The 25164-nt window shown below is 37.7% G+C and overlaps 1 long non-coding RNA gene across 1 annotated transcript in view; it reads left to right on the plus strand.

The window, feature by feature from the left end:
• The window catches only part of LOC309385604, a 28514-nt gene extending 19451 nt beyond the window's left edge, over positions 1-9063 (plus strand). The window contains exons 2-4 of the long non-coding RNA XR_014174261.1: positions 6283-6394; positions 7588-7722; positions 8517-9063. This is a non-coding gene — a long non-coding RNA (uncharacterized lncRNA). The remainder of the gene's footprint in view (positions 1-6282; positions 6395-7587; positions 7723-8516) is intronic.
• Positions 9064-25164: the final 16101 nt, after the last annotated feature.

Raw genomic sequence — 25164 nt, forward strand, 5'->3', positions numbered from 1 at the left:
TTGATGAGAACTGTCTTTATTGTATGGCAGGAGTCCCCAACCTCCTAGCTGTATGGGGCGCAGGAGAGCTACCGGTGCCCCCCCCTGGTTTTGGCTGCCAGAGACACCGTGGCCCAGTACTTTGCTATTTCCAGGCCAGCCCTACGGGCCAGATTTGAGCACCCCTGATCTACACTGTTCTAGGTCAGAATTAGGGATCAGGACCACAAAAATGTTTTCCAAAATCTAGAAATTCAGAAAGAAGCATAGGCAATATTAATTCAGGAATCAACAACAAAACCACTCTATATCCTAACTGAACTTCCAAAGGAGGAGCAACATTGAGTAGATACAACAGGGAAATCTTTCAGAGGTCAGGAAGATTCGCATGGTATAGATATTTAAGAGTAATATCATGTTACTCTCAAACAGAATGCTTGCTAATTATATTAGAAAGCTCTTTCTTATTCAGGTCTGATATGGCTGTCAGAATAGGTAGATACCTTGAGTTAAGAACCTTAACCTCTCAGTCTGGATCTGGCTACATGGTCAACCAGTTACGGCTTAGAATTTTTTTATTTTTTGGCTGGTCTCCCTTGTAAAACAACACCCTGATGCAACTCTACCTTCTGGTACTCATACGGGTTACATTGCATTGATTTTTAAATGTTAGTGTTTCTCAGATGAGACCACAATGCTACCTCAAAATTTGGTTCAACTTAAAACCTTACTGTCTAATCAGGATATCTTTCTAAATGACTTTATGCCTAGTTCAGAGAATGAATATGGAATCAAGGTTCCAAGAACAGAGGCTCACACAACCACAACATCACTCCAGGCCCTTGTGTTCTGTATTTCACGATTCTACATCAGTACAGTCTTGGGCTTACAGAGCCTAACCAAAAAGAGTGACGGCCTCATTACTTGAACATTTGTGAACTGATCCGTACCAAATCATATGGCAATGGCTCAGCTGTGCAAAGCATAAATAGACAAATAGACACAGAACTCTTGTGAAACTTGTTGGAAGCACGATTTGCAGCTCTCCTGAATATTGAGGTGCAATGATTATCTTCTTATCTGATTCCTTGGAATCTAGTAAAAAATAATTAACTAACTATGCCTTGCTTATTACTCGGAGGTCTGTGTAATACGCATTTTAATGCTTCCGGGACAGGATGCAGATCCTTCTGAAAGCCATAAAAGATGGCAGCCAAAATTTGGGCAACTAAGCCTATCTGGATCTCACCTATATATACTAATCCTGAACATACATACACCTAATTCCATGTATTTATCATTCTCTGACATATTAACATGAATGTTATTAAATGCCAACTTGTGTGTGTACACACACACACACATATTTCCAAGGTGGCATATGTAGATTTAATATTTTAATTTTATTTATAGCCCATCTTTATCTATCTATGTATATACATGCCTCTCCTCTCTCTCTCTCTCTCTCTCTCTCTCTCTCTCTCTCTCTCTCTCTCTCTCTCTCTCTCTCTCTCTCTCTCCTCCCTCCCTCTCTCTCTCTCTCTCTCTCTCTCACACACACACCAGATACAGCCTGTTGTGCCTTAAAATGGCTTCTACTGTACAGCGTAGTGGAGTTGCCATTGTAATGGCTTCACAGTACTCCACAAGGGGGCTCCCTCTGGTAAGGAGGAAAATCCAACATTAGAAATTACGTTTGGTCTGCACATTTTCCCCTATAAATAAATACCCAGGAAACACCGGGTTATCAGCTGGTTATTCTGATTTAAAAATTCAAGGCCGTAAACATACTTAATGCCTCTTATTCCTCCTCTTATTTTCCCCATAACAAACCTATGTGGTGAGTTTGGCTAAGAGTGAGTTACTGGCCCAGCCCTTCCAGCCAGGGTTTATGTCTAAGATGGGAGTAGAACTCACGGTCTCCCCGTTTCTAGTCTGGTGCCTTAATCAGTACACCAAACAGGCTCTTCTTTCAGGCATGGACTACATCCCCATTTAGTTGATTTCATTCAAACCAATCCAAATCTTTTAGTCATATGTTGAGTAGGATAAGTGGGATTTACATTAGCTGTAATACATTACAATGCAATCCTTTATTTTGGGAACTTTGTCAGTTAATGTCTTTGTAGTATGGCTTTAAAGGATAGAGAACCCATTACATTGAAGGTAAATAATAAGGTGGGGAGATAGTGGAGGCTACGGAAAACGATTTATAATCTACTTTACATATTACATATTGTACAGGTAGTCCTCAACTTACAACTATTCATTTAATGACTGTTCAAAGTTACGATGACACTGAAAAAATATTTAAAGACAGTTTTTCACACTTACAACATTTCAGCATTCCCATGGTGATGTGATCAAATTTTGGATGCTTGGCATGGTTGCAGAGTCCTAGGGTCGTGATAGTTTTTTGTCACCTTCCAACAAGCATAGTCAATGTGGAAGCCAGGTGCACTTAACAATCAGGTTACTAACGTGATTCATTTAATAGCTATGGCAAGAAAAGTTGTAAAATGGGACAAAACTCAGAGAACAAAACCCTCTTGCTTAGCAACATAAATTTTGGGCTAAATTGTGGTTGTACTTTGAGGATTATCTGTATATATTAGCTCTGTTTATGTTGTTTTTATGTTGTTTTTCTAGCTTTGTAGGCTGTTTTGGATTTGGACGGCCAATATATTTAATAAATAAAGTAATAGATCAGAATATTGTTTGTTATTTGGCCTCAGTACAATGTGTGCATATAGTCATTATGTTTTAATACTAGGTATCAATCAAAGTACATGCTTAAAAACGATCTGTGTTGGTGGCCGTCTTATACACATGCAATAATATTCCTCACAAGAACATATTATAGAACAAGGGATTTTCCTAATACTGCAAATGTCTCTTTCTAATATCTAATCCATCATTCCTTTTAGGAAGTTACCCTGTGCATTAGTGGGTTAGGATGCTCAGTAGAAATAGCCTTTGAATGAAAATCAAGATATATTGCCTAGTATCTTCTTTCACCAGACCTTCACTACAGAAGAATAGTCTAGGAAATACATAAATCCTATTTAGCCCTGGCATTAGAAACAGTTACTGGCTGTTCAAGTGTCATTTTAAAAAGTATCACTCCCAATTTGGTACACGTAAGTCATTTTTTACACAGCTGATTGCAGGGTTCAAACTTTGCATCCCTAAACAGAAACTCCAGCATACGGTGGCAACTTATATGTAATGCAGCTTGTAATGCAAGTGGCAAACTCTTCATGTGAGCTGGAGCTCCTTAACAGTCTAATGTTTCTGCTTTAGTTTATAATGATGGAGCTGGGCTGGAGACAGGGGGAAAGACCCAAGGGCGCACTATATTGTCTGCATGCAAATGGTCCCATCTTTAACCCCTAATATTTCCATGCAAGCTTTTCTGGATTTCTGGGAATCTCTGCCCGATACGCAGACACCACTGAACCCATGGCCTCAGAGTTTCATTTTCTATTTCTAAATTCAATGATTATGCTCATTTGTAATATCTATATCTATATCTATATCTATATCTATCTATCTATCTATCTATCTATCTATCTATCTATCTATCTATCTATCTATCTATCTATCGTCTACACAACACCTGCTGTCCTTTTTAGCTTAAAATAGATGGATTGAAGAGTATCATTAGTATCTGTGAAATACCTTGGCAATCCCGTTGGAAAAATGCTACATAAGCACAATGTGTATTGCATGCATAAGTAAACCATGCTGAGTTATGCGTCTATAGGGAAGAATGTATTGGTTTTTAATTGTTGATTTTAATGGATTAGCGTAAAATATTGTTTTCTTTTATTTGATCTTTGTCCCCCGGCGCTCCTTCTTTTTCCTTCTACTCATCAGTGTGACAGCTTCCTCTTCAGACTTTTAATTATCTCTTCCAGGACTCCTTGCATTACCAACGGTGGTGGCATTTTTATCACTCTACCGAGGCTTGATTCCGTGGTTATTCCCTCTTCTCCCCCAATTTTCCTCAGCAGGAAGGTGCAAGTTGTTATTTATCTGTGTTCCTTAAAGTCTTGCCAAGAGTTGGGAAATAGGTTAGTTAGTTCACGAAATAAATGATTCAAATCCGCTTCTCAGCAGGAAGCTACATAAGACTCCATGCTGCACAGCACTAAAATAAAATGAAGACACTCGTTTAAATGATCTCACATTATATTACATTAATGTCCTCTTATTAGCCCCCACTAATAATGTTATGGTTTCTGCAGGCAATAAGAGAAGTCTGACATAGGGATGCACAGTTAAGCAGGAAATATGTGTTAAATACAGAGAAAAATAACCCCGATCATTGCTTGATGTTAGAGTACAGACAGTTCTCAAATTCTGACCACAATTGAGCCCAAAATGTCTGTTCCTAAGCGAGACAGATGTTAAATGAGCTTTGCTCCATTTTATGACCTTTCTTTCCATGGTTGTTAAGTGAATCATTACAGTTGTTAAGTTAGTAACATGGTTTTTAAGTGAGTCCGGCTTCTCTATTGACTTTGTTTGTCAGAAGGTTGTAAAATCACTGCAACTGTCATAAATATGAGTCAGTTGCCAAGCATCTGAATTTTTATCCCTGACTTTGGGGATATTGCAGTGGTTGTAAATGTGAAAATGATTGTACGTGACTTTATTCAGTACTGTTGTAACTGTGACTGGTGACTAAGTGACCTGTTGGAAGTCAAAGAATATCTGTATGTCTCTCTTACTCAGTCCACAGTCTTTCTGCTGTTCCCAAGGCATTATGTCTTCTGTTGGATCAAGCATCTGCTTAGTTTTAGGGGGTGGGGAGATGGCTTCGAAACTGATAAGGTTCAATCTTGGTACAGATCTTTTTCTTTGCAACACCTGCTTAAGATGTTTGCGTACGCAAAGTATAAAGAAAGTCAATGGGGTTCAGATCTCCTGCAAAGATTCCAGTAGGACCTTTCATCCAAGGTCCAACAAATGAAAAGCTTTTCCCGCATTTACCATTTATGTGGTAATGATTGTCATTGAATACGACAGTAATTTACAGGAGGTTTTGCACTTTAAATGGAAGCTTAAACCTTATTTAATCCAACAGAAATCCAGATTCTTCCAGATTATATGCATTGTGCAACTGCTGTGTCTCTCTTATTAGCAGGTGTGAAGTGTGTTGTTTTATACCGTAACCTTTTCTCCATATATTCTCCTTCCTTCCTTCCTTCCTTCCTTCCTTCCTTCCTTCCTTCCTTCCTTCCTTCCTTCCTTCCTTACCTACCTACCTACCTACCTACCTACCTACCTACCTACCACAAGTCTTTACTTACTCCTGGTGACTGCTTTCACATGTTCCTGCAATTATCTTGGCAATATTTTGGAAGTAGGAGCCATTGCCTTCTTCTATTCAGCTGAGAGAATATAACATGGATTATGTGCCTAAAATGGCTTTGTGCCTAAGGTGGGACCAGAATGCACACTGTCCAAGTTTCAAGCCCAGGACCACTACCCCAATCAGGCTATTTTCTTTCTACAGCAAACCAACTCACAGAAGAAAATGCCTACAAATGTCTTTGTTTGGGGCCATCATGTTGGCCTGTTTGGATAGTTATTACTATACGAACTCTTAAATATTAAATACATTTCTGTGTATTGAATGGATGCTGGTTGTAGAGCTATGATAGACAATAGGACCTATTGCTGCCAACCTCTCCTGAATACAGTATTGCCAAAAATTCTCCAGCTAGTGTTTGACTTACAACAGTTCATTTAGTGACTGTTCAAAGTTACAATAGCATTGAAAAAAAATGACTTATGGCCATTTTTCACACATATGACCATTGCAGTATCCCACAGTCACATGATCAAAATTCAGACATTTGGCAACTGGCTCATATTTATGACAGTTGTAGTGTCTCAGGGTCATGTGATTCCCTTTCCCACCTTCCAACAAGCAAAGTCAATGGAGAAGCCAGATTCACTTAACAACTGTGTTACTAACGTAACAACTGTGGCACCAAAGGTCATAATATGGGACAAAATTCACTTTAAAATGTTTCACTTAACAACAACAATTTTGAGCTCACTTATGGTTGTAAGTTGAGGTAGTTTGTTTTCATTTTACTTAACAAAATAATTTTGTTCGAAGTGGCTATGCATCTTTGATTGATCGGTCAATAAATGTTCCTATTTGTAACCCTTTGGTAGACCTCACCAAGAAATTGACTCCACGAAAAGACAAAGACTACCTTTATTGAGTTTGGTTATGATAAGATATTCTTGCAAGTCTAATTGTGTTGTATCTCCTTCTTATAGATTTGTGAATTAAAGTGTCTGTCTGAGCTGCTTCTCAATGTTACCCGGTTGTTGTGGACTCAAAACCTGTTTTACTTTACCTTGGCAACAGAACTTGCATCTCTTCATCAAGGTCATCTTCCTTTTAATCTACATTAATTGTTTTCTTTGCTATTACTCTTTCATTTTAAATTGGGGTTGTATCTTAAATCACAAGGGACATGGTGGCTCAGTGGCTAAGACATTGAACTTGACGATCAGAAAGGTCGGCAATTCAGTGGCTTGAATCACTAGCACTGCATAATGAAGTGGGCTCCCATTACTTGTCCCAGTTTCTGCCAACCTAGCAGTTCGAAAGCATGTAAAAATGCAAGTAGAAAAATAGGGACCACCTTTGGTGGGAAGATAACAGTGTTCCATGCGCCTTCAGCATTTAGTCATGCCAGCCACATGACCATGGAGATGTCTTCGGACAGCGCTGGCTGTTTGGCTTTGAAATGGAGATGAGCACTGCCTCCTAAAGTTAGGAATGACTAGCACTTCTTTCGAGCAGAACCTTTACCTTTACCTTTATCTGATATCACAGGAAAGAATAACAAAAGTCCATTATTTATATTGTCATAGCAGTATGGACAGAGGAGGTCTAGCTCCTTGAAGATATTTCAGATGCTCTCCTCATTTTTTGAGACATTACTTTTAAAAAGTCTCTGGTCCTTTTAGTTCTGGGGCCTTTGCAATGTCTATCCTGTTCAGTAAGAACATGCTTTCTACCGTTTTAAGCAATGAATCCAAAACAAACCATAGTAATTGACAAAGCGCTTAAATATTATTTGGCTGACATCACACAGTGCAGTAAGTTTTAATACACTTTGTGCTTTATTCAATCTGTGAACACAGCTACTGTGAGTGAACTACAATTTATGTTTAATAAAAACAGGCTATTGTTTAACAAATCATAATAAAACAAACCACAGTTTCCTATAATATGTGAACTCAATCCTTTTATTATCGTTTGATACAATTATTATGACTGAAGTTCTTTGGAGTACAAGGGAAAAGGCACTTCAGAGTTCGCGTAGGTATGCTTGTATCCACCAGCAATTCCTTAAACTGATTGTGGCTTTTGCCAGGATGACACAGCAGCAACTGTGCAAACTCAGGAAAAGAGAATGCTGCTTTTAAAAATTGATACAGGTACTACATGAACAGTCCTGAATGCTATGTAGATTGATTTCTCCTTTGAATTTGTGGAATAGTCATAACAATTATATGATTTTAGTAAGGCTACTTGACTTATGGGTTGATCTATGCATTATTATCTTTTAGGATCCTCATTTCAAAATATTACATGGTATCTTCCTGGCTTTTCCACTTATGCTAAAAGATAAAGAAATCTTATTTTTATTCGGAGATCACTAAACTGCAGTTTGGGCAAAGCTCGAGATCAAAGCTAGATGAAAGGTACAAAACTTTATGTTTCTGCTATGGCTGGTTTCCCCCTTCTTTAAACCTCATTTTACCTTAGAATTGCCGCTAGAAAGTTTAATTTGATTGACTGCTTAGAACCAGCTACTGAGTCCCCATAAACTGAATATTTCTCAGACACCTGAAATTGTTAATGGAAGCCTTTGAGCAGAATAAAGGAGACAAAACTCTGGCATCTTCAAACAAAACTGGCTTCTGGCCGCTTGGTGTATATTTGTCCCAGACAGTACATTCCTTTTGTTTCAACTTTGAAATATCTTGGTATTGTCTGGATTAGTGTTGATATGCAATTCAATTTTAATTAAGCACTGGGTATGATTTCTCTCTGTAATATAAGATGCATTCAGGGGTGTGCTCCTACTCAAGCAGACAGTGTATGGAATTAGTCACAATTACAAATGAACCAGAAATTGTCTATTAGCACAATCCTAACCTCCTGGTTAAGTCAGCTCGGCAATTTGCTGGTAAATAGTTAGCCACAGCTCATGTCAACATTCCCTGGCCTGACAGAAGGACAAGTACTTTACATAAATACTGAAATTTGCAGGTTGAGTTTCAATTCTGAATGATAAAAAGTATAGTTTTGAATTTTAACATTGGAGGGTGTGGATTTGTAAAATATAGTATATCACACAAAATAGAATATTCTATATTTTAATCCACTTTTGCTACAAAAATTCAGAGATTTTGACTTTACTCAAGTTATTTACTATTTACAAGTTAGCATGATGCTGTGTTATTTGTTTTACACTAACTATTTTTCTCCTTAGGAGATCTGTGCGTGAAAGGAACCTAAACTTGGAAAACTGAGCATGTAATTTCCTTTCTACTCTGAGCCAAATGCAATTCTTTAGCCTAACTTATTTTATTGCATGGAGATAAAAAAGGAAGGGGAAGAAGAAGAATCATAAGCTTCTTGGAAGAAACATGGAATATAAACATAAACAAACAAACTTATACTTGAAGTCAGGGTTCTAGATGAGCCCTAATTTGAACTAAACATATGAAATAGTAGAATTATGATCTAAGACTTTCAAAGTGATAATTGGAGCAATTTTCTAGTTACTTTGAAAGGTAGCCTAAATGTTTGGTTTCAAGCTGTCTTTATTTTTTAATCTCCAGTTCAATGCACAATCCTTTCAAATGAGAAAAACAGTGTTAACTCTGTGTGTGGCCCGAGAGTGAACCATTATTGTTCAGCCTTTATTTTATTTTACTTTTTTTGCTGATTGGTTGGGGAGCGTGTATTTTTGCTTTGTTTTGGCTTGGTTTCTCCTCTATAAATAAATGTACTTTTGTTCTTCCAAATGGAATATCTTTGTGATAAAGTAACTAACCTCCAACCTATAGTCCTGTGGGAGCAATCACAATGTAGGAGATTGTGACTGAGATAAAAATAATTAATTCTTTTTCGTGATAGAGAATACTTTGAAAATCAGAAATTCAAATTCGCTTTACATTTTTCTAGAAATATATAATATAGTAACAATTTCTTTAACTAGGGCTGCTAGGTTTGGGCTGTAAAAGTCCAAATGACCACTTGATAGGAGCAAAGAAATAAATCAAATTATAACTCTTTGCTGCCATTTAATACTGTAGTTGTTCCAGATCGGGCGAACCAGTAGTGGCGGCAGCAGGCTCCGCCCACCTAACCAGACGCTTCTGCACATGTGTAGAAACATCGCAGGATTGCATAAGGGAACTGGTAGTAAAATAAATTGAAACCTACCACTGAATTGTTCCAATTCTAGCAGGCTGAGCTTCTAACAAAACACAGAACAGATTTCTGAAAAATCAGCCTAAATATCTTACAGAAGTATATTCTTTTTACAAAAATGGTATCAATGGTATAACTCTTGCATATGGAGTCAGAACGCTTAAAGATTTACATATATAATTTGCCCTGGTTAGCTGATTGAAGCTTTTGGGCTCAGCAGCATTGTAGATATGAACTAGTTTAAAAAAGAGCAAAACTTTTTGAGACACAAGTTTCTAAAAAAGCTCAGAAGGCCATATGTAAGCTTATACCATGTTTTTCTTAGCACAATTTTGTAAGGCAATTTTGCTTGAGAGATGGGGGCTAATTGAGAATAATAAAAGTCTTATGGCTTAGTAGAGATCAGAAGACAGCTTCCCCTGGTCCTGATCCAACAAACTAATTCCAACATTACTCTGGCTCTAAATGGGAAACATGTTCACATGAAATATGGTCTAACTGATTTCATAGGAACTTTTAAAGTCAGGGCTTGTGGGAATTTCATCAGTAGATCTCCATATGATGGTATGTTAAGAATTACATTAGTGGAAGCCAAACATAATCTACAAACTGTTGATACTACATGTACTCAATCATTAACAGCAAAAACAGAAAGAATTAAAGAAGACTTCCTCTTTGACTTCTGAACATCATTGTTCTGTAGGGACACCCTACCTGCTGCTGGGTAATGGATCTGCAAAGTAATTAAAAGAAACATATTAGTTTAATTTCATTTTCAATCAAATGTAGGGGATTAACTTTGATAAACAAGACCTTTTGTTGCTGCGGTTACTTTTTTCTTTTCTTTTTTAAGGTATGCTTTCATTGTTTTCATTCCTGCTTCCTGGAATCTCAGAGAGCTGGCGAAAGTAATTATATATCCACTGTGCTTATTTTTGTAACAAATGGTGAAGAGCACTCCGCAAGTGTATTCTTTAAGCAAATAGAAGAATGGTGTATTGCTTCTTATTTGTTTGAGAAAGATGTGTTATGTAATCAAACGAGCTTTTTCTAGTACGTACCCAGGGCATCATCTGTCATAAAAGATGAGAATCAGCTGCATTCGTTTGATATTATGTACTTAAAATAGAACAGTTAGACTTTGTGCCTATGAAATCCGTGGGATCGATGTTGGAATTCTATACCAACTGATCTGGGAGAAAGCACAGCTCAAACCAGTAATGGTTTACTTCTCAAAGGACATGTGTAGGCTGGTGCTGTTACTCTTATAGTTGAGGATTAGACTGTTAATACATGGATTTGCTCTCACAGTAGGAGCTCTGTATCGTTCATCGTTCCTGGGAGGTTGATCTACAGGTAGTCCTTCGCTTATAGCAGTTCCTTTAACAACCGTTCAAAGTTACAACACCACTGAAAAAAGTGACTTATGATCGTTTTTCACACTTACAACGGTTGCAGCATCCCCATGGTCACATGATCAAAAGTCTGACGATTGGCAACCAAATCATATTTATGATTGTTGCAGTGTCCCGGGATCATGTGATCGCCTTTGGATTATAAAGTAAATAAAATTAATATCTACACGCCCACAACCTAAACAGAGGGTGGTGGTTTTGAAGGCTGAAATTACATTCAATTTACTCTCCTAGACAGAGAGAAATAAAGAACATTTAGACTTTGAGACTTGACACCAAAACCAAACCTAATTATTTAGAATATTTTACATAGTGAAAATGATTTTTGAAACAAACCCACCCCCTACTGCAATTATCTAGACTTTTAGAACATTTTAAAAATTCAAAATAATGGTTAATCACAATTTTCTCAACCTTGGTTAACAGTTGATGTATGCTGTGTATCCAACTGATTTACAATGATTATTAAATACAGGTAGTCCTCGACTTACAACATTTCATTTAGTGACCATTTGAAGTTACAACGGCGCTGAAAAAAGCGACATAACTATTTTTCATGTTGCATCATCCCCGTGGACAGGTGACGAAAATTCAGATGCTTAACAACTGGCTCATATTTCTGGTGGTTCTGTGATTCACTTTTGCAACCTTCTGACAAGCAAAGTCAATGGGCAGGCCAGATTCACTTCACAGTTGAGTTGCTACTAACTCAACAACTGCAATGATTCACTCAACAACTTTGGCAAGAAAGGACGTAAAATGGGGCAAAATTACTGAACAACGGTCTCAACAGAAATCTGGGGCTCAATTGTGGTCGTAAGTTGAAGACTCTCTGTATATCAAGGCTCTTATTTAAAACTCAGAAACTCAGAGGTACTCTAGAAAGCCAGTAAACCTCCCACCCAATATTATAATCTTTTGATTTTCTTTATTTAGTTATTATTGTAACACTCTCCTAATCCATATAATCTCTGCAAAGAACAGTAATACTGACTATCAAGCTAATAATTAAGCATTAATGGATGAGGTGAAATAAGAAGCGAAATTGTATGGTCAGGTCAGAGCTTCCTACTGTTGCAGAGAGATTATTGCATAAATTTTTGGCAGAGAGTTAACATCTGCAGCTGGGACATGTGACTGGACTCTCTGTTTTAGCATGCCAGATTAGGGTGTAGCTGTTTATCCACTGGGGAAGGGAAAGCATTTAATCCTGCATTTTCCACAGTAGTTAGGTAATGTGCTTGCAAATGATAACTTTCACTAGGTTGTATGTATGTATTCAATTCACATTCCAACTGCAGATGTTGTTGTGGGAGACATTTGTGGCCTTCGGAGTTCTGAACACATAATAATGCTTGGAACCATAGCTTTTTTTTTTTTAAAGAAACAACAACAACACAAGCCCCAATCTATTTGATGTCTTTATTGAGATGGAGAGCATTTGACAACTGAATTTAATGTCAACGTTACCAGATATTTCTTCACATTAAAATTAAATTCTAAGAGGAAAAGTAACTTAATTAAGATGCAAAAGACAACCCATGTATATTTGCAGAGGGGTTTGTTTTTTGTTTATTAACATTTACACATGTATACATGCTATATTCTCCTGGTGCATAAATTCATGAAAAACATCACTAGCAATCCAAATATTATTAAATAATTTATATATCCAGATTGTTACAATTTATCCTGTTTTATTTAGAAGAAAGGTGTGCTATTTTAAAGGTGTGCTACACCTGGTTGGATAAAAAATAATAATTCTAATCTCTCTGATGACCTTTTGTGTCATCTCTATTATAGTTTCTTTACTGATTCTGCCCATTTTACCACCATTATGTGATATTATTAATTCCCACGTTTTATTTATTTTTTTAATTTTTAATTTTTTTAAGCACGTGGCCTAATATGGCATGCTGACTGAAAAAAAGTTTGACTGACAGAAAGAAGAAGTACTGTATCTTTATTCTAGAAAAAAAAGGCCCATTGATTTTAATAGAAGCTATTCCAAAGCAAAATACAATCTGCTTCCACATTTGTAGCAATTAATTTAAAAACACATGAGGTTCAAATCGGAGATTTTCAAATCAGCTACTCTAGAGTCTAAGTAAGGCATATTTTTTTATTTTATTATAGTTATTATGGGGAAATTTTTTCTTTATTTCTACAAAAGTTTCATAATAAATGTGAATACTTACTTACTGGATGGAAAAAAGAGAGAAACATTAGGAACACACAGGAAAAACATCTGCCAAACAGTCCCATTTTTTTGATAGGTTTGAAACTTGGTTGATGAATCACCTACCTAGATTAGCAGTGTGACTTTAAAAGTATTATTGACAACTTCCGGCAGTTTCTCAGGGGAATTTACCATGTATGCAACTTCTCAACTTTATTCTTATCTGTTACAGAGCAAAAATGTCATGGAGCTCAGTTCAGAATAGTCAGTTCTGAGACTCAAAGAACATTTGACAATAAATTATAAAAGCTCATGAATAAACCTACCAGAACTTTTAAGTTTCAGTCTAGGTCATTACCTAAATTAGCAGAAAATAGGAAAAATGTTATTTTTATGCCTTCAATGATTTTATATTAAACTGAAAGATCAGGTGTATTCTGCTTCTGGATATTTGAAAATCTAACACCAGGAATATGAAAACTCGTTTACGTTCTTTACAGAAGTGATATGAGCAGGTACGTTTTCTGCTCCCTTGGCTGTCCTGGCCAAATGCATTCCACTGAGAAATGAAATGATGGCATTTTCATTACATTATCTTACAGCTATTATGCAATGGTGTGAGTTTGAGAGCAATAAACTGATCTTATTGTATCAATCAAAGTTTGATTTGTACCAGGACTTGGCCCTGACATCTGTTTATAATGGGACAACAGAATAATGTAAAACATTTTAAAGTAAAAATATAGTCTTTGAAGCGGTCTTTGATCGGTAGAAATAATTCTTTTGTCATTTAACAGTCACAATTTGGACCGTGGATTGAAATCATGATGCTCAGATGTTGAAGCAATAGCACTTAGACTTATATACCACTTCACAATGCTCTCTCTAAATGGTTTACAGTGTCAGCATATTGCCCACAACAATCTGGGTCCTCATTTTACCCACTTCAAAAAGATGGAAGATTGAATCAATCTTGAGCTGGTCAGAATCGAACTGCCAAATTGCTAGCAATCAGCAGAAGTAGCTTGCAATACTAAATTCTAACCATTGCGCCATCATGGCTCTTTTAAGAGGTAACAGGGGAGGGAAGGAGGGAAGGAAGGAAGGAAGAAAGGAAGGAAGAAAGGAAGGAAGAAAAGAATGAAAAAAGAAAAAAAAGAAAGATTTATTCTTGAGCAGGAAGTTTTATACTATCTATTATAATATTTCAAAACAAAAAGATCTTGGGAAGATGGATAGATAGTCCCTTTCCTTTCCCTTCCCCTAGAAAACATTTTTAAAAATGAGTTAGTAGGGCTTACATTTTTTTTAAAAAAGTACATCAGCTTAATTGTACATGGATCAATATTTCACCCTAAAGGAAAAAAAGTTACAATTCCACAGGTAAATCTGTAAGTGAACTTGGAGAAAGGAAAGAGTTCAGCACTTCACCATACCCAGTGACCCAGGGTTTTTTTTTGTTTTTTGTTTTAAAAAGGATATCTGCAGTGTTTCACTGCTCTGCCTGGGAAGGTCACTTCAGAAGGAGATGGCAGCCCAGGATGAAACCCATGCAGGGTGATAACTGCTAACTAGAAGAAAGGGAGTGTTTCTAGCAAAGTGCACAGTAGCCAATTGATGCTACAACCAAACAAAGCATAGCAGACAGACCGCACAGCACTGCTTGTGCTGGCAGAAGTTGGGGGAAAAAACTACTTTTGATGTGGAGAGAAAATATAGACAAAGGTTACCTTTGCACTCAGCAGGAGTTGAATTGAGGACATTGTGAATTCCTGTCCTACGAAACAAGCTCCTCGGTAGTCGTCATGATTTGGTGGGCAAGTAGAACATGCAGATGAGACCTAGTCTCCTTGGTTGAAGTACAGGGAGAATAGCTGAAGAAGCTTCTTGGATGAGAAGTGAAATGTCTTCAAGGGAAAACAAAGTCCAGTTGCACCTTTGGAACAACCATGACCTGGATGACTGAGAATCTCCAGAGACACTTGGTTGATTCGTTCATTTAGACCAAGGGTGTTGAACTCACATCATCGTCATGTGACGCATGCGGATTTTCCCTTCTCTAAACTGGGTGTGGGCGTGGCCAACACATGACACATCCAGTCCGTGGGACGGGGGTTTGACAGCCCTGATTTAGACTGAGGTTAGTGGTTCCCAGCCATACCATTTGCACAAAGCCTAAATGTCATTTTCATAATCACAAAAGTGGTCTTTATTATTGCTATATATCAGTATTGTACCTCCCTTTCTTCTTATGCTACATGAATCAGTGAGGCGTTTGCCCCTGCTGCTCCTGAGCATGGTTTTTAAGTTTGGGACTTAAAAAAAAGTTTCATCCCTTTTTGCCTAGATAGGTTCTTGCATTTTTTCTGACAAAGTAATCTCCCTTCCTTTCCATCATATTTGATCAAGCGAGTTTTTAACCTTAATTTGTACCTGTGGAATAAACGAAGTATCTCAGTTCCATTAGTTTATAGAAAATTCTCTAGCTTGTGATTACAATGACACGTGACCTTGAAAATTATATTCATTTGTGTGGATGTATGCAAGTTAGCTGCTTTGGTATTTTTCAAAAATGTTGATATAAATGAAAACTGACATGATGGCTGGCTATAATCCAGAAGATGGCTTTATAATCCATTTATGGTCATTACTATGTAAACAGTAATATGATCTGAACATGCAACACTTCCTAGAAGAAACTCATTAACTGGGTATAAACAGGGTTGAAATAATCATGTGACATGGCAGAATGGCATGACAAAATGTTTCCATTTTGGCTATATAGGATAGAATAACACAGTTGGAAGGAACCTTGGAGGTCTTTTAGTCCAAGGCAGGAAACCCTACATTACTTCAGACAAATGGTTATCCAACATTTTCTTTAAAACTTCCAGCACTGGAGCATTCACAACTTTTGGAGGCAAGCTATTCCACTGATTAATTGTTCTAACTGTCAGGAAATTTCTTCTAAGTTCTAGGTTGCTTCTCTCCTTGATTAGTTTCCACCCATTGCTTCTTGTCCTACTCTCAGGTGCTTTGGAGAATAGCTTGACTCCCTCTTCTTTGTGGCAGCCCCTGAGATATTGGAACACTGCTATCATGTTTTCCCTAGACCTTTTCGTTACTGGACAGATCCAGTCCCTGAAACCATTCTTCATATGTTTTAGTCTCCAGTCGCCTAATCATCTTTGTTGCTCTTCTCTGCACTCTTTCTAGACTCCTAGAGTCTCCACATCTTTTTTTTACATCATGGCGACTAAAACTGGATGCAGTATTCCAAGTGTGGCCTTACCAAGGCATTATAAAGTGGTATTAACACTTCACGTGATCTTGATTCTATCCCTCTGTTTATGCAGCCTAGAACTGTGTTGGCTTTTTTGGCAGCTGCTGCACACTGCTGGCTCATATTTAAATGGTTGTCCACTAGGACTCCAAGATCCCTCTCACAGTTACTACTATTGTGTGAGGTACCACATATACTGTACCTGTGCTTTTTGAGTTTTTTGCCTAAATGTAGAACCCTACTTTTTTCACTATTGAACTTCATTTTGTTAGATAGCACCCAATATTCAAGTCTGTCAAGATCCTTCTGTATCTTAAGCCTATAGTAGGTTCAGGTAACTCTCCTCTGCATATCAGAAGCTATATAAAATGGTTGATGTCTTACATCTTGATGCCTTTTTCATAATAAAATTACTAGGCCTTCAAGTTTTTCAACAACTCATTATATTTTTGTATAATATGCAGTTAGTACACTGCAGTTATTGGACTCCATTCCATATAACAGGATACTTGACATATTTACTTAAAAGTCTTACTGTATTGAAGGGGTACACCATGTTTACTGAGTTACTTCTGTGAAAATAGATGCACTTCACATTTTTTTTTCAATGTAATAAATATGATACATTATGGCTTAGTTGTATCCAGAGTCATTTGTGAAGATTTTAAGATGACCGATATTAACTGATAAGGATGGACTTACTTTTTAAGATAATTATTAAAAACTACAGAATTGAATAGATAGTTTAAGTATCCATTACTCTTTGGGCAGTTTCTTAACTATCTTGTTACATTGCTTTAGGGAGCATATTCTGAGTAAAATTCAAAACAATGATTAATAAGTGTTGCGGAGTTCATAAGTCCATAATATAAAATATCAAAACCACAGAGATCTGGGCTCTGTATTTTAGTGGGACTCATAATAAAAGTATGCATAGATTTTCAATCGTATAAATAATACAGGGACTAAACTATTATAGAAGTATTAATCTCACAGTTGCATTAAAATAATCTGGATTTGGAAAATACACTTGTGCCCACATACAAAATAAAATTAAGATTGTTTGAGTATTTTAAGGTTTGAAGTCTAACAGGATGAATTTATTTTTCTTCTAATCCTAATGTTATTTATTTTGTCATTCTGAATATTAAATGGAGACAGTATGTTTAAATAATGTGAAGAACCTTGATTTAAAGCAACAAAGGGCAATCCAATTAAGGTTTATGTTGACAGTCTGCCCTAAACCCATACAAATTGTGTCAAACCTATATAATGGCATGATATACTTTTCTTAAAAGTACATCTCCAAGACTACATTTGACTTTTTTTCCTGATCTGACAATTTACTATTTCTCTATAAGTATAACTATGTTTAAGCATAGTTTTAACATTTATTACAGCTCCAATTTAGGATGAAAGTAATAGAGTTTTATTAGGAATTGTATTTTGTATATCATTCTTTCTTTATTCAGTTTTTGCGTATTTTATAAAATCTGTTACAAAAAATTATAGCCCAAAGCAGTGATGGCGAACCTATGGCATGCTGCCACAAGTGGCACGTGGAGCCATTTGTCAGGGCACGCGAGGCGCTGTCCTGTCAGCTGGCCAGTGCACATCTATGTGCTGGCCAGCTGAGTTCCCCCTTTTTAAAAGCCATTTTTCACTCTCCCCAGGCTCCAGAGCCTTTATAAGAGCCTGGGGAGGGCGAAAAGAGCCTCCCCCGCCCCCTGAAGGCCCTCCAGAGGCTTCATGAGCTTCCCTGAAGCCTCCAGAGTGCAAAAAAACCGGACCTACGGGCAAACCGGAAGTTTGGGAACGGTTTGCTCGGAGGGTTGTTTTGACTGCTCCGGAGGCTTCATGGAAGCGTCCTGAAGGTCCCTCAAGCCTTCGGAGCGCTCAAAACAACCCTCCGAGCAAACCGGAAGTCACTTCTGGTTTTCTCGGAAGTTCGTTTTGACTGCTCCAGAGGCTTCAGGGAAGCGTCCTGAAGGTCCCTCAAACCTCCGGAGGGCTTTCGGGGGGGCAAGGGAGGCTGTTTTCGCCCTCCCCAGGCTCCTATAAAGCCTCTGGAGCCTGGGGAGGGTAAAAAAAGCATGCAAAAAATGGGGGGGAGCACCTGTAGTGCTCGCATGCGCACTGGGGGGGGTGTCACACATTGCATTATGGGTGTGGCACGCCCACACACTACCCCCCTGCGCTCCCCCTACTTATGGCATGTGAGCCAAAAATGGTTCGCCATAGCTGGCCTCAAGTAATTTCCTGAAAAGAACAGATTTCTCTTGGGATATCAGGCCCATAGTTTGTCTTGAATTAATGGGTTAAAGATGGAATATGTTTCAGTGTGACACTCCGGACCAACTACCATGTCGTAGCTGCCAAACTCTGGATGATCACAAAAAATAATTTATTTTCTGGATCTCCTTCCTGCCGTCTATGATAGTCTTGGATTTCATCAGTCCAAATCTCTCTAATTTGGGTTGATTGATTCAGATTCAGATTGGGCAACTAATCTGCCTAAATGTTGCCTAAGTGTTGATGGGAGTGACACCCACACTGCCATAGTGTCCATGGTTACCAGATTCATTTCCAAATGTATGCAATTACCAGATTCCATTTCAATGTGCCTGTCCATCTTCCTCCCTTTAATTGTTTAAGATCAAGTTATCTGAATCATTTTTCACCCGTATCATCCTACCTGATCTTGAAAATCAGGAACTGAAGTTTTTTTTTTCTTGCCCTCCTTTGAATGCTTCTTGGTTCATGAACAAAACAGAGAACTTTTTAAGGGTCACCTTGGGTATGGGCAAGGGCATCGGTAGCAGGAGTTCAAAAAAGTCAAGGCAATGAGTACAATCATTGTTGTGCCCCCTTTAAAATGTATTGCATGGATCTTGAAAATGGTAGTATCACCTTTATGTTATCTTCATTTTTTTAACTTATACCTTTGATTCCTCCTGATAGAAAATATCTGAACATCTGGACTTTATCAAACATCAAATTTTAAGAACTATCTAAGGCCCATTTATTTGTCCTACTATTTCCTTGAAAGAGTTATTTTGCTTTTCCTAGGATTTGAGCATACTATTTTGGAAGAACTTTCTAACTTATAAGTGTTGCAATGTTGGCTTTATTTTGTGTGAGATGTGTTTTGTGACTTTTGCAAATTAAACTAATAAAGAAGTATGTTAAATAAACAAAAGAATATATGGTATATTGCTTTGAATTCATAATATTCCTGGTGTGTTATTCTTTATTTGGGTAAAATAACTGACAGTAGTATGAGGTGAGCCAAGACCATGGAACAAGAGAATTTAGGACTAATGAAGCATTTAGCCTAAAAGGAGAACCCAAAGGGGAGAGGTAAGTGGTAGGAAAGAAATCAGGAATATGAATTTGCTGTTCAGGTAAAAATCTCTTTTGGAAGAAAGGAATGTTCTGTTTTGAATGATTGATTGATTTTGGTAAGGCAGACAATACTTGGTCTAAGAGCACATCACTTTGAAGTTCTCATTTGCAAATTAGTGGTAGTCCACAATTCCATGTGTGTGAGTCACAATGAATTTTGATTGGTCTGTCTCATGACATTGTTAAAGGTATACCGTAATTTATTTTGTCCTGCATGGTTTTCACTTTTTAGCCTACAAATAATCTCTTCTGAAGTAGGACAATTAATTCACAATGATTGAAGAAAATACCAACTTCAATAATGATTTGTTTAATTGTGTATTTATGATGGTACAGTTGCAACTCAAAAGAAGTTAACATGAATGAATTATTTAGGGAATGGTGATAGAAGAAATAAATCCCTGTACAATTATGTTTTAGTTTCAATTTCAGAAAGGTGTTTCAGAATCTGCAGAGGCACAGACTAAAGCACTATATTGGCACAGGGGGCTACCAACATTATTCCCAGAATTGTTTAGATTTCTTGAAACAACATAAATTATCTCACAGAGTTGCAGACAGCTTCTACATTCACATCCTCACATTCCAAATCAACTGTTTGGAATCTAATCTAAAACGCTGCACCACTGTACGCAGCATTTTGCTCTTGTAATGATATGCAGGTAATCTTCAACTTGTGACCACAATTGAGCCCAATATTTATGCTGTTAAGTGTGAATTTGTTAAGTGAGTTTCCCCCCATTTTACAACCTTTCTTGCCACAATTGTTAAGCGAATCACTGCAGTTGATAAATTAGTAATCTGGTTGTTAAATGAATTTGGTTTCCCTATTGACTTTGCTTGTCAGATGATTCCTGGATCACTGCAACGGTCGTAAGTATGAGCCAGTTGCCAAGCATTTGAATTTTGATCACAAATGTCTTGGGGATGCTGCAAAAGTTGTAACTGGGAAAAACAGTCATAAGTCTATTTTTTTCAGTGCAGTGGTAACTTTGAATGGTCACTAAACAAACTGTTGTAAGTTGAGGACTACCTGTATTAGTGTATAGATGCATTAGACAGGGGTGTCAAACTAATGTCACGTTACATATTGCAACTTTTACCCCCTTCGCTAAATTGGGAGTGGGTGTAACCAGCACATGATACATCCGGGTCATGGGCCACGGGTCTGACACCCCTGCATTAGACTAAAGGAAGCTTATCTTTAATTTGCTAGGAATCTACGGTAAATGCCTAAATGATGTTAAATGGACATGTGTGTATGCTAAAAAAAAGTAAGACAGTTTTGCATGTTCTGAAAGGCAAAACATAGGTAGTAATCTGGCAAAGTCAAATATTGAAAAAAAATGGATTTCCCTACATCAGACGTTGTATTCAGCAGGTTCTGACCAGTTCTGGAGAACCGGTAGCGGAAATTTTGAGTAGTTCAGAGAACTGGTAAATACCACATCTGACTGGCCCCGCCCCCATCTATTCTATGCCTCCCGAGTCTCAGCTGATCGGGAGGGAATGGAGATTTTACACTATCCTTCCCCTGCCACACCCACCAAGCCATGCCACGCCCCCAGGCCGTGCCCACAGAATCGGTAGTAAAAAAATTTGATTTCAAGCATTTGTTTACATTGTGCACTGTTTTCTTTGCTATTGACCTGATGTTTTTTGGCAAAGGGTCTTCTAGTGAAACCCCTCATCCATCATCTATCACTATATCTTAAAGTGCTTATTTTGGGGTTGCAAAGTACAGTATTTCAATTGGTATTAAGCCTCTGTTCATTTGCTCCATTGCGGTTTCCCATAGTGCTCTAACGACAGCGCATTGCTCAGCATTGTGAGAGATGTAAATGTTGTTGGACCAGCCTTGCACATAGCTGAGAAAAAAAGACTACATTCTTTCTTTTAAGTGGACCCTAAAGACAGGTGTTAATAGGGGGTCTTGCCGGAGTGTTAAGGCTGCAACAGCTGGTAAATGATTATGAATGTTAACTCAAACAAAAAAAACCCTTTAAAATGTCCTTGTTTGTTCTGTATTTCAATTATCTTTTTATTTTCTCGGAATTAGAATAATTGCTCTCAACAATGACAGTTTTTGTCTCAGGAACAGTATCAACTTCTGAAGAAAGGATCAGCCCAAGAACTTTATGACAAGGCAAAAATATTTTTTAGAAAATAATTCCGGCAATGCGTACCATAGTTATGATCTTTTCTGTCTGAAGCTCCGGCACAACTTTTTTTTTCTTGGTAATATGGACAGCAAGTATTTTAAGCAGTCCTTCATTATTATCTAATTTGGCCTTCTGAAGATACATAGAAGTAGCACTGTCTCCAACTGTAACCTTATTTTGAGGACACAGTGGAAAATATTTTGGCATGATAAGTTCCAGAATTAGAATATAGAATAACAGAGTTGAAAGGGACCTTGGACGTCTTCTGGTCCAACCCGCTGCTTAGGCAGGAAACCCTACACAACTTCAGACAAATTGGGCAGCATAGTTCAGCACATTGCTACTTTTTATGTTTCCCCGAAAATAAGACAGGGACTTATTTTCTTTTGACCCGCCAAAATAAGCACTTGGCCTTATTTTCGGGGAGGTCTTATTATTTTTGAGGTGCAGGAGGCGGCGACCGTTGTCACTTCATAGCTGCTGCTGTGTTGCAATGTTTTCGGGAAGGGCTTATTTGGGGGGGGGGCTTATTTTAGCGCATGCACTCAAAAGCCCGATTGGGCTTATTATCCTGGGAGGTCTTATTTTTCGGAAAAACGGTATATTCAATGTTATATTCAAAATCAATTGTGACTTATCCAGTATTTTGAATTATTCATTTAGTTGCCAGAGAGAAGCACAAGCTTTTCCATGCAGTTATCAGTTGTTTAATAGAAATTGAGATCTTTGTTTTATTTATGATTTGTTTTGCCTAAGCCATAGTGCTACACTACAGATAAAGAGCACTTAGTCATTTGTCTAGGCAAAATATTAAACAAATATTAAAATAGAACTACTGTATATTGGACTGTACTAGCGATCCATGTAGCCTACTATCGTTATGTGCTGTTTAACCACTGAATTAGCATTCTTCTCAAACAGGGGTGTCAAAATCCCAGTCTGCAGGCTGGATGCATCACACAATGGCCATGCCCAGTTTAGCAAGGGGGGAAAAAGTTGCAATACATCATGTGACGATGCCAGGGCAAAACGAGTTTGACACCCCTGTTCTAAATGTTACCACCTAAGGCAGTAGTTTCAAACTTTTTCAGGCTGTGGAAAGTGTTAGTTTAACCAAAAAAACCCAGCTCCTAGAACTTCTACAATCTGCCTCTCAGACATACAAAGTTTCATGAGAATCAACCCTCTCTTCTTCCCTGGGAAGGTGGCTTTTGAATATCAGCCAACAAACATGTCCTTTTTGCTGTACCATAGAAAAACTGCCACTGCATTCAAGGCATTTTTTTTTCTTTTTAGCCTTATGCAGAACCCCATCCAATCCCAAAGTAGAATCTCAGAATTCTACTTGGACTGAGTGTAAAACTGGAAACACCAATGATTTTAAGGAACTGTAATTTGCACTGAATTTCTGGAAATGGCCTGCAGGAAAAAAATATAGAAGCTTTATTTCACACTCCCTCATTCTTGTTTCCTAAGAAAATAATAATCTTTTGCCTCCTGTCTGGTGTATTTATAACATTTTCTAAACTTTAGATAAGCTGAGGCACACCTTTGAATTAATTTTTAAAAGTTTAACTCCTATGAATTTATTTTAAATGTATTCAGACATGTACTCCGTTCTTTAAAATAACTATTTTAATGTAATTATAGTATAATTAATGCAAATTTGGTGGTTGTTTAAAAAAAAACTACTGACAGTAAATTCCAACCAAGGCGATATTTTAAATAATTCGTGTGAATAAAGAAATTAGGACAAAGAAAGAATACATCAAATAAATCCTCTCTTGTGATTCTATAAGCAGGGCAGCCCAATGAAAACACCATCTTTTAGTCACAATGGATCTAATCTACAGAGGCAACTTCAGTAGTTCAACAAGTGGAAAGTTTCATGGAAAGGTAGGTGGTCCTTCAGCCAAATCCCAAATGGGATATTTAATCGGTGCTCAAATACCATTTTTTAAATATGCTCTGGCTATGCTGGTAGCCATTAGATTAGAAGGAAACAAATCCAAGCATTGTGCTATAGTAGTGATGGCGAACCTTTTTTGCCTCGAGTGCATGTGTGCGTCCACTATTGTGCGTGTGCCCATCCCCCTAGTTTAATGGCCCCACCCCGCTCCCCTGCGCATTCATGCACGGCATTCTTGGAGCCTGGAGAGGGCAACAACGGCATCCCCTGCCCACCCTCAGAGGCTGGAAATGGCCTGTTTTCCAACTTCCGCTGGGCTCGGTAGGTCCATTTTTAGCCCTCCCCAGACTCTTTCTAGGAGCCTGGGGAGGGCGAAAAACAGCCCAACACACAAACCAGAAATTCAGGAACTGACTTCTGGATTGCCTGTTGGGCTGATTTTCACCCTCCAGGGAAGCCTCCTGAAGTGAAAAACAGCCGACAATCAAAGCCAGAAATTAGGTTGACAGGACAACACCTTGCGTGCCTTCAGAAATGGCACTGCGTGCACATCGTAGAAAGGCACAATGAGGAATTACTGTATCTCTAAAGATTCTACTGCAACTCTACATAAAGGCTGAATGCATGCTAACCATAACACTTGGTTTGGGCTTAATATAGGTTGTCCTCAACCTATGATCACAATTAAGCCCAAAATTTCTGTTGCTAAGCAAGGCACTTTTTAAGTGAATTGTGTTCGATTTTATGACCTTTCTTGCCAAAGTTATTAAGTGAATCATTGCAGTTGTTAAGTTAGTAACAGTTGTTACGTGAATCTGGCTTCTCCGTTTATTTTGCTTGTCAGAAGGTCACAAAAGGTGATCACGTTATTCCAAGGCATTGCAACCATCATAAATATGAATCAATTTCCAAGTGTCTGAATGTTGATCACATGAGCATCGGGATGCTGCAAGTTTGAAAAATGGCCACAAGTTGCCTTTTTCAGTGTTGTTTTAACTTTGAACTGTCACTAAACGAACATTGGTAAGTTGAGAATTGTCTGTATGTCATACAGCTGTTATGGGAAACTGTAGTTCAGTATTAGAACTAAATAAAGCTACTATAGTTTTCCAGCAAACCTTATTTAAAAGAAATCATAGCTTAGTAAGTGTCAACTCAGTCTTTAGGTTGATAAAATGATCCAGCTTTAATCAATGCAGCTTAATGTCAGAATTTTGTTTCCAAGGTATAAGTTGAACTGAACAAAAAAAAATATTCAAGACTAAATTGTTAATGATATGGAGATTCAAGATTATAGGCACTTTCAGCAAATAGATTAATATTGTCTTTTTAGAACGTGTAGAACATT

The sequence above is a fragment of the Natrix helvetica genome (genome assembly GCF_964273705.1).
Source record: "Natrix helvetica genome assembly, chromosome: 2".
Taxonomy (NCBI): domain Eukaryota; kingdom Metazoa; phylum Chordata; class Lepidosauria; order Squamata; family Natricidae; genus Natrix; species Natrix helvetica.